This window comes from Patiria miniata, unplaced genomic scaffold (assembly GCF_015706575.1).
Source record: "Patiria miniata isolate m_02_andy unplaced genomic scaffold, ASM1570657v1 HiC_scaffold_20, whole genome shotgun sequence".
NCBI classification, from domain to species: Eukaryota; Metazoa; Echinodermata; class Asteroidea; order Valvatida; family Asterinidae; genus Patiria; species Patiria miniata.
The window spans coordinates 3,681,539-3,691,348 of record NW_024037059.1 but is presented as its reverse complement, the minus strand read 5'-3'; the positions used below and the strand labels follow the sequence as shown (position 1 = coordinate 3,691,348).

General features: G+C 42.3%; 1 long non-coding RNA gene across 1 annotated transcript; it reads right to left on the bottom strand.

The window, feature by feature from the left end:
* Positions 1-246: 246 nt before the first annotated feature.
* Positions 247-9,269, bottom strand: LOC119727247. The gene is made up of 3 exons (XR_005270927.1): positions 9,186-9,269; positions 2,958-3,119; positions 247-1,484 (listed from the first exon to the last, which is right to left on the bottom strand). It is a non-coding gene; the product is annotated as an uncharacterized LOC119727247 (long non-coding RNA).
* Positions 9,270-9,810: the final 541 nt, after the last annotated feature.

The following is a 9,810-nucleotide window of genomic DNA, read 5'->3' as shown; positions in this document are numbered from 1 at the left end:
CTTTGGGGAATTTTATGGTCAGAGAATCAATCTGGCAGGCTTGTACCAGTTCACAGGTGTGTAATCAATTGCAAAGAAAATGTGGAATAACCAAATATAAGGAAGATGGAGTAGTTTTTGAAAATAGCCAGTTTTCTCCAGTGCTGGTCGGCCGACCAGCGTTGGAAAAATACAATTTTTCTTGAAATGTCAGCACACCAGGAGCCACAATTTTACAAGATGCTTTAGACTGTCATTCCCTAACAATCCAGTAAGGTATTTCCTGATAATTTGATCATTTCGTTTTGTGATGCTTGCAAATGTTGTATTTTCCCTTTAACTCAAGAAAGTTAAGAACCACGTTTTGCAGTTTGAGACGCGATGTCAAAACAAGGAATTGAATATTGCACTTCGCTTGAGCAAAATTGACCAGTTCTTCATTTTCACCAATTAATGCACCATTTAGTCAAAAGACTTTTAAGACACTCACCTCAAATTTCTTGATGATAGCTCTTCTTAACTGTGAAAAATTGGTTATTTTCTTATATAATCTGACTGTCAATGCTGTAGGAGACATATTTAACACAGTCACCTTTTGATCGAGGACATTGTTGTTGGCTGAATTTCACAAAGTATCGATGTTTATAAGGAAGGAATCTCTCAAAACTTCAATTCTAGAATTTCTCAGGACAACAGTCCAAATTTGGAATTGGAAAAAGTTTTAAGCCTCCGACAATTGTTCAGATAAGTTTGCGCAAGATACAATTGTTTCAGATTTTGCTTCAGATTTTTATGGAGCAGTCTACTCTAATGACAGCAGTGTTTTTTTTCTAATGTACTTTCTAAGTCATAGGAAATGTTTCAACCAACTGCCGGAACAATGTTCTGATATCATCAAAATCTCTCCATCAAAACCATGCATGCTTTGATTAAAATCACAAGAAGTTTGAGGATGTTTCTCTGGGGAGTTTTCCCCCATAGTCATGCAAAGGAATTTTTCTCTGCATTAATTTTGGAAAGGTGTATTTGGCAAAGTCCAAAAAGTACTTTTTGACAAGCCAAATTTATAAATACTGAAGGACAGCACTTTTATTTAACTGATATTACATCAGATTTTGCAAATGCACTGTAAGGTATATTTTTTTTAATTCGTAAATTTGACACGACATTCAAATTGCACAGTAGACAAAGATAGTTTGAAGGAATAATCCTTTACACTGTGCTATGCACTTCTGCATATGGTGGGAGTTTAAGACTGGAAATATTACATGCTTTCCTTGGTTTTGATGGAGGGGGAAGGGAGGGGTGGGGAAGGGCTAGATGTAGATACATTGTGCTTAATACCTGGATTTTGCTGTCTGTACATATACCGTCACTTCTAGCACGTCCAGCATATGGGCAAGTTCAAACCCTTTTCATCAAGATGTGCATGATTATGAAGCAATCAAGATTGATCAATCTCTGGCTCAAAGTTGAACTACTTGCAGGCGCGGGTAGAGTGTGCTCTGTGAAAAAGAAAATACAGCAAAAACCTCATGAATGTCATGGTTTTAGGGAAACAGCACCCAATTTCATCAAACTCTTCGTAACTTACAATGCATCGCAGCGCTGCGACGCGTCGTATCTCTATGATGCGTCGCAGCTGCTACGCGTCCTGCGATCCATTTCACAAAACACGTCGTAAGTGCGACGCGTCGTAGGTGTATTTATAGCACAACTCGGTGACTGTTTTATGTCTTTAGTCAGCGTACAGTGAATAGTCGTCTGATATTCAACAAAGAGTCGTCAGATCTCTGCCAAAAATTTGTTAAAAACGTCAAATAAAATGGTGGCCGTGTAATACAATTTTAAAGGAAAACAAGCTCTCAGTGGACTGTATAGCTAATTTCAACTGCAATATTCCAGGCTATTTCATAATTATTCAATGCATTTTCTATTTACAACTTTACACACATTGCCTCGGTATTATAATCTCGTTTATGTGATGATTAAGGCATAAAACTGGCGAAGAAAAAGACTCTTCTTATTTTGCGATGACCACTAGACACGTCGTAACTTACGACGTGTTTTAAGCCGTTGTTAAGGAACTTACGACACGTTCAACACATCGCAAGTTTCGTGAAATGAATGATACGACGCTTTGCGAGTTGCGATGTGTTACACGTCGTAACTCGAGTTGCGACACGTCGCATCGTTTAGTGAAATCGGGTGCAGTCCTATATGTTTGGGGTAGCAAGAAATGGGGATCAGCAGAACACTACAGAGGCACAGGTATTTGAAGTGGGCAGGATCAGGTTCACGTAGAGCTAAATCAGGGTGGGGTTGGGCAGGGTTACCCCAAATGGGTTGAGGGGTGGGGTTTGAGGGGTGAAGAATGGGGTGTGAGGGGTGGGTGTGAGGGGTGTGAAGGGTGGGGTGTGAGGGATGGGGTGTGATGGGGTGAGGGGTGGGGTTTGAGGGGTGAAGGGTGGGGTGTGAGTGGTGGGGTTGGAGGGATGGGCTGGGTACATGGGGTGGGAGAGAGGGATGGGGTGGGAGGGTGGGTGGGTTGGAGTGAGAATGGGATGGGAGTGGGTGGGATGGGATGGGAGGGGTTGGGTGGGAGGGGTGCGAGTGAGGAGTGGATGAGGGGCAAGGTGGGTGGATGAGGGGCGAGGGAGGGGTGGATGAGGGAGGGGTGGATGAGGGAGGGGTGGATGAGGGGTGAGGGGGGTGGATGAGGGATGGAGTGAGTAGGGTGAGACAGGATAGTTTTGGACTGAAGGGGGGTTTGGGAAAATGTGTTTTAAAGATTTTTGAAGAATTAATAAAAGGCCCCATCATAAAAATAATGAACCCACAAAATGGTTTCCTCTCATATACTGCTTCCATTCTAGAATTTCTCAGAACAGTCAAAATTTGGAATTGGTAAAAGTGTTCAGCTTCCGACAATTGTTCAGATAGTTTGATACATGATGTAGATACATTGTGCTTAATACCTGAATTTTGCTGTCTGTACATACACCGTCACTTCTAGCACGTCCAGCATATGGATAAGTTCAAACCCTTTGCATCAAGATGTGCATGATCATGTAGCAATCAAGATTGATCGATCTCTGGCTCGAAGTTGACACTACTTGAAGGCGCGGGTAGAGTGTGCTCTGAGAAAAAGAAAACACAACAAAAAACCTCATGAATTTCATGGTTTTAGGGAAACAGCACCCGATTTCATCAAACTCTTTGTAACTTACGATGCAGCGCTGCGACGCGTCGTATCTCTATGATGCGTCGCAGCTATGACGCGTCGTATCTCTATGATGCGTCGCAGCTGCGACGTGTCCTGCGATCCATTTCACAAAACACGTCGTAAGTGCGACCCGTCGTAGGTGTATTTATAGCACAACTCGGTGACTGTTTTATGTCTTTAGTCAGCGTACAGTGAATAGTCGTCTGATATTCAACAAAGAGTTGTCGGATCTCCGCCAAAATTTGTTTAAAACGTCAAATAAAATGGCGGCCGAGTAATACAATTTTAAAGGAAAACAAGTTCTCAGTGGACTGTATAGCTACTTTGAAATTTCAACTGCAATATTCCAGGCTATTTCATAAGTATTCAATGAATTTTCTATTTACAACTTTACACACATTGCCTCGGTATTTTAATCTCGTTTATGTGATGATTAAGGCATAAAACTGGCTAAGAAAAGGACTCTTCTTATTTTGCGATGACGACTATAGACACGTCGTAACTTGCGACGTGTTTTAAGCCGGTCAAGGAACTTACGACGCGTTAAACACATGGCAAGTTTTGTGAAATGGATGATACGACGCTTTGCGAGTTGCGATGTGTTACACGTCATAACTCGATTTGCGAAACGTCGCATCGTTTAGTGAAATCGGGTGCAGGCCTACATGTATGGGGTAGCAAGAAATGGGGATCAGCAGAACACTACAGAGGCACAGGTATATGAAGTGGGCAGGATCAGGTTCCCGTAGAGCTAAATCAGGGTGGGGTTGGGCGGGGTTACCCCAAATGGGGTGAGGGGTGGGGTTTGAGGGGTGAAGGGTGGGGTGTGAAGAGTGGGGTGTGAAGGGTGGGGTGTGAGGGATGGGGTGGGTATGGGGTGGGAGGGGAGGGGAGGGGTGATGGGGTGGAGTGAGAATTGGATATGGGAGGGATGGGGGTGGGTGGGGTGGGATGGGGGGGGTTGGGTGGGAAAGGTGCGAGTGAGGAGTGGATGACAGAGTTGTAACGAGTCACTGATTTTTGTGACTTGAGTCGAGTTGAGTCATTGTAAAGAAGTGATTCGAATTGAGTCGAGTCATTGTAAAGAAGTGACTCGAGTCGAGTCATTAGGTCAAAAGGTCGAGTCAAGTCGAGTTGAGTCAAATATTTAGCTTGAGTCAATTCGAGTCACGATTATTTGAACACTATATACCAAAATTTATAAAAGGAGGCCATAAGTTTAGCCAGCGTTCGAATCCAAGAGCTTTATAAGAAATCGCCCAAAACCAATGATGAAACAGCGAATTAGAAAATGTGTTTAAAAATCTGGTTCCTGGATAGTATTTTGTGCGTTCTAGAACCATGAGGTGGGAGTCTGTGACACGTTGTATATTTGTACATGACTGCTATTCGCAAAGCGAAGTGAGCATAAATTTTGCACCGTAAGTCATTGCAAATACTTTGCGCAAAGTTGCGCTTTTATTTTTGGGACTCCAGTCTTATTAGCCTTCGCTCGAGTCAAGTCGAGTCTTCTGATGAGGGACTCGAGTCGAGTCGAGTCATTTGCTCGAAGTGACTCGAGTCGAGTTGAGTCATTTACCCTTAGGGACTCGAGTCGAGTCGAGTCACCAAAAATTGTGACTCGAGTCTGACTCGAGTCGAGTCATTGACTCAAGTCATTACAACTCTGGTGGATGAGGGGCAAGGTGGGTGGATGAGGGACGAAGGAGGGGTGGATGAGGGGCGAGGGAGGGGTACGATGAGGGGCGAGGGAGGGGTGGTGGAGAGATGGGGCGAGTAGGTTGAGACAGGATGGTTTTGGACTGAAGGGGGGAGGTTGGGAAAATTTGTTTTTAAAGATTTTTGAAGAATTAATAAAAGGCCCCATCATAAAAATAATGGACCCACAAAATGGTTTCCTCTCATATACTACTGTACCTGCAACAGATTAACTGCAGTACAGTGTACTGCACACCATTGACAATGAGTGACTCAAAAAATGCCTTTCCAATCACATCTCTTGGAAATAGGTGAATTCTCCATTTTTAATGGTTCAAATTGATCATAAAGTACAGTTTCCTTTAGACAATTCCTGAGAAAAAGGTAGATCTTGTGCAGCTACTGTACATGTGCTTCACTTTTTGTACTACTGCTGGGCCCTATGGCAGTGCATGTGTGCAACCATGCATGCAATTCAATGTGCCACACAGCACAGTGTGTATATGCAGTCTAGCTGTATACAAATGTAAGTGCAATTTCCCTGTATGCCACTGCTCATCAAAATTTCTATTGAGTCAAGAAATTAAGCCCATTCCATTGCACAAAAGGCTTAAACAGAGAGAATTAATGGTGGAGGATGGGGGCCAGAGCCACATAAATATGGAGGTAGATTATTCAGCACAAAAGAAGAAGAAAATCTAAAGGTAAGAAAACTGCAGGATGTTATATCATTTTGTCAATTTGTTGATTAGGCCCTATTGTAATTTGCCACAGCAATTTCAGGTAGACCTGTCAAGGATAAAAATGTACTGTACACAGTCCTACATGCACTGATTAATTTCAAAGAGTTTTGTTTTCTTATTTTATGTGTAGCCATAGCTGCAGAGGTTGGAGTGAATCTTGGGTGGGGATGAGGGATAGGGTGTAGGGTAGGGTTTCAGGGTGAGGTTGGGGAGATGGGAGTGGGGGTGGGATGGAGTGTGGGGGAATGGGGGTGGGTGGGGTAGGGTTTCGGATGAAGGTGTGGGGGATGGGTCTATGGGATGGGTGTGGCGGTGTTGGAAAGAAGGAGGATATTGGGGGGTGTAAGGTCGGCATTTTTTTATTTATTGGATTACGAACACGACATAAAAGGTCGGAGGACGGAATAGAAATAAAATTTGTTTAAAAAAATTATATTTTTGTGCAAACACAATGCTAGTGAGTACGTATAACGCATCCCTGGTGACCCTTAATTATGTGGCGTGGCCCCCAATGTGGAGCGCCTTGATCTTCTACCTCTAGTGCCTTGCTGCAGCAAAGGTTTTACCTCAAAATTCACAGCATGTGAAATGTCACCAAGCTCTAAACACTCTCCTGTTATAAAATCTTGAGTTTACGTATCCGCTTCACAAAGTTCCGAAGAAATTATATTTTGGAGTGGTTTCGGATTTTGTTTTGAAGTGGACAATGAACCCTTCATAAAATGTGCCGAAAACTACGGGGAGAAATTCTGACAAACTTGTAGTTGGGTTACATGAGTGGAGATAATAATGATTTATCAGAATTTTTTTAATTTTCAAGAATTTGTTAAATGGTAACCTAGGATATTCCAAGATGTATTCACGTTGTCACGTTAGGGAACATGTCACTGGGCCGAATTTGTGCCCAACTAAATTTCATGACACTGAAGTTCTTCACAAATGTTCTACAGCGAGCCGCATTAAGGCAATAGTACCATTATTTAACTGAATGAATTTCAAGATTTTCAAGAAAGCGGTTTGGCGTGAGGGAAGTCTGCGGCATACGCATGACGATGTCAGACATGAATAGCCAACGCGCTCTGGCGCCATCATGTGTATACGCTCAGCTGCAGTGCTCCTGCACGCATGTGATTTGGTCGGATACCAGGGATACATCTGCGATATGGGCTACCGTGACACTGTGCTGTTTTAAATGAAATCCAAATCGAGAAAAAAAAAGTAAGTCCTTTGGGTTGTTCAATTCACGCAAATTACCGTGTCGGAAAAAAAAAATAATTACAATGATTAAAATTTTTTTTCCTGATGTTAAGAAGCCAGTGTCGGGAATAAAATGTCCGTAATTTTCTCATTGTATTTTTTTCTAAAATTGTCATGTTAAGAGTCGGCTGGTTCGTACATAATCCAACAAATTTTTTAAAAATGCTGGCCTAAGGAATGGGAGCATGGGGTGGAGGGTTAAATAAGGTGTTTCACGGTAATATGCGCCATCTTGCCCACAGAGCAATGTTACACGCGTTGCTGTGTATGCATCGTCATTGGAAAGCTTTGGCGCTTCCAAGTCATCATGCATTCATTCCAAAATGCTCCCGTGTCTAGCAACGCGTGATCTTTTTGCCCCGCGAACAAGACGGCGCATATTACCGTGAAACACCTTATTGGGAAAGGGTGGAGGATTAAATTGGGATAGGGTGTAGAGTAGGGGTGTTGGCATGGAGGATGGGATAGGGTTGTAGGATCATATAGAGTGTGAGGTTGAGGGTAGGGTGTGGTATGGAAAAGGGCAAGGATTGAGGGTGGGAATGGGATGGCCCGGTGTGGACATTCCTGCAACCAAGCCCTCAGTTGTTTAAAGATATAGTCCATCATTTGTAATTTGTGCATTTTGTTCGTTTGAAGCAACAAAAGTGTTCAAAATCTAATGAAGGATACTGAACAACTAAAGTGATGAAGTTTCAGCTCAGCTTCGGCTGTATATTCCGAGAAAAACAGCATTCTAGGATCTCAATTTCAAATCAAAAGTTGCTGAATCATGTTTTGAATTGGGCCTGAATTCAGCGTCCGAGACGCGTTCTCACTGAGCCGATTGCAGCTACGCGATGTCGCGCACTGATCTGACGAATTATAGCAACCGGGCGCGTGCATCGTGCCAATGCTTGCGCGTGCTTCGCCGAATAACAAAACAAACTACTAATTTAAATTTTCCTACGGTGCGTCTTAAGACGCACCGTAGGAAAGGCCTTCTTTCGTTGATTACTTCAAAATGACAGCTTGCCAGAAAGAATAATTTCCCAGGGAGTTTAGTCCCCTTACTATCTTTCAACCAAGTATGTTTTTCAACAATAATTACGCCAGTTACTTTTCGGATGAATGCAAATGATGGACTATAGCTTTAAAAACTGTTTGGAACACAATGGACACTTTGGAGTATTTAGTGCACTTTGCAATAAATTTAACCAAAAAGCGATGTCAAATAGTTTCCATACATTTAAGAGGAGAAAGTTGCACAAAATATGTTCCTAAGAAAAATTCATTACATATAGACCCTTTAAACGTGGACTTTCATCCTTACTTACAAGTACATGTATATCGCTGATGAATGTGGCCCCAAAGATGCAATTTGAGCCACAATATTTCTCAGAAGCTAATTAGTCATGTGTGTATAAATGACAACCGAAATGTTGCATCCACTTCCTCCATGGTGCAACTATACCATTTGAATACAGGGGTGTGAGTGACCACTGATAAAAAATAGCTGAAAACAGCTGATAAAGGTGTAAAAAAGCTGAACTTACAATGTACTTTTGTACACAGCAAGTGAGAGAAAAAAAGCTGAAATAAGCAATAACGCTGAGATTTCACACCCCTGTGAATAACACGGACGGTTTTCTTCATCTCCCCCACCCCCAGCCCCAACCTGGATGTCCATGCCAACAGGGTGCTCCCCATTTGAAATCTGAATGAAAACAATCTACACTGCCCCTTTTGATTTTACAAAGAGAAAGTGTCTGAAGGAAAAAAAAAATAGGTCTACATTTCAGCACGGATGTGCTAGTGCGGTTGCCACCCCCCCCCCCCCCCCCCCCTCTCCCCCCAACATCAAAAGCTGGATATGCCACTGCCAACCCCCCCCCCCCCCCCCCCATTTTGCAATACATTGTTTATTTTGTTTTGTTTTAATTTTTAAGGAATGAAATTGAAAAAAAAATGCTAGTGTGCTACTGGTTGTGAAATCCCTTCCGTCCTTTCAGTTTTTATAATAAAAAAATGTCCACTTTTTCATAACAATTTTGCCGGCCCCCCCCCCCTGCCACGCCCCCCCCCCCCGCCACGCCTCCCCCCCCCCCCCCCCCCAAAATCAAGGGCACAGACAGTGTAGTGTGCGGTTCTGCAGCGGCATAGCCGATGACAAGCCTGATCAGTATCAACAAAAACAGGAAGGTTATCTTATACGTTAGGGTCCCACTTTCACCTCCACATGAAGGTCATAAAGATACAGTTAATCATATTGGAAAAGTACTGATGAAAATGGTCACAATTACCTGTGAAAAACGCACCCTAAATCGTGCTTGACCAAGGCATTCAGATCACGGCGCGTACAAATTTTTTTTTTACCGTCTATTGAGGGCGCCATTGATGATAAAAGTAAACGCGCCAGCATTCTCATCATTATAAATTAATTTGGATCAAATATTAAATCAAAAACATTGTTTAAACGTCTCCTGAGAGAGGCTACTAGTTTCATATTTTGTTGGAAGGCAGTCATACACGCATTTAATCCAATAAAAGGTCAAATTTGTCCAAAATGTACATTTGCCTGCAATTTCCTCTGATGTTTCACGAGAGGGCGCTCCAACATGGCGCATTTACATCTTGCTACACAACCAGCTAATTGTACGAAGATAAGACAGAAACAAAATGTTTCTTTTGCCAAAAATTCCGACATGATAGCCCTTTTCACAAAAAAAGTTTGAACTTTTGTTGGTCTGTTCTGGTAACTTGAATTATTACTAACATAAAATATTGCTGTGTTTATTCTTGGATTCATTTTATTTACTTGCATTTCATGAGTGAACTGCATTTTAGCATTCTTTTTCATTACTTATTTTCGTACTACTTTGACAGGGCAACACTATTTCTAAAATAAAACAATTATGATAAGTGTAT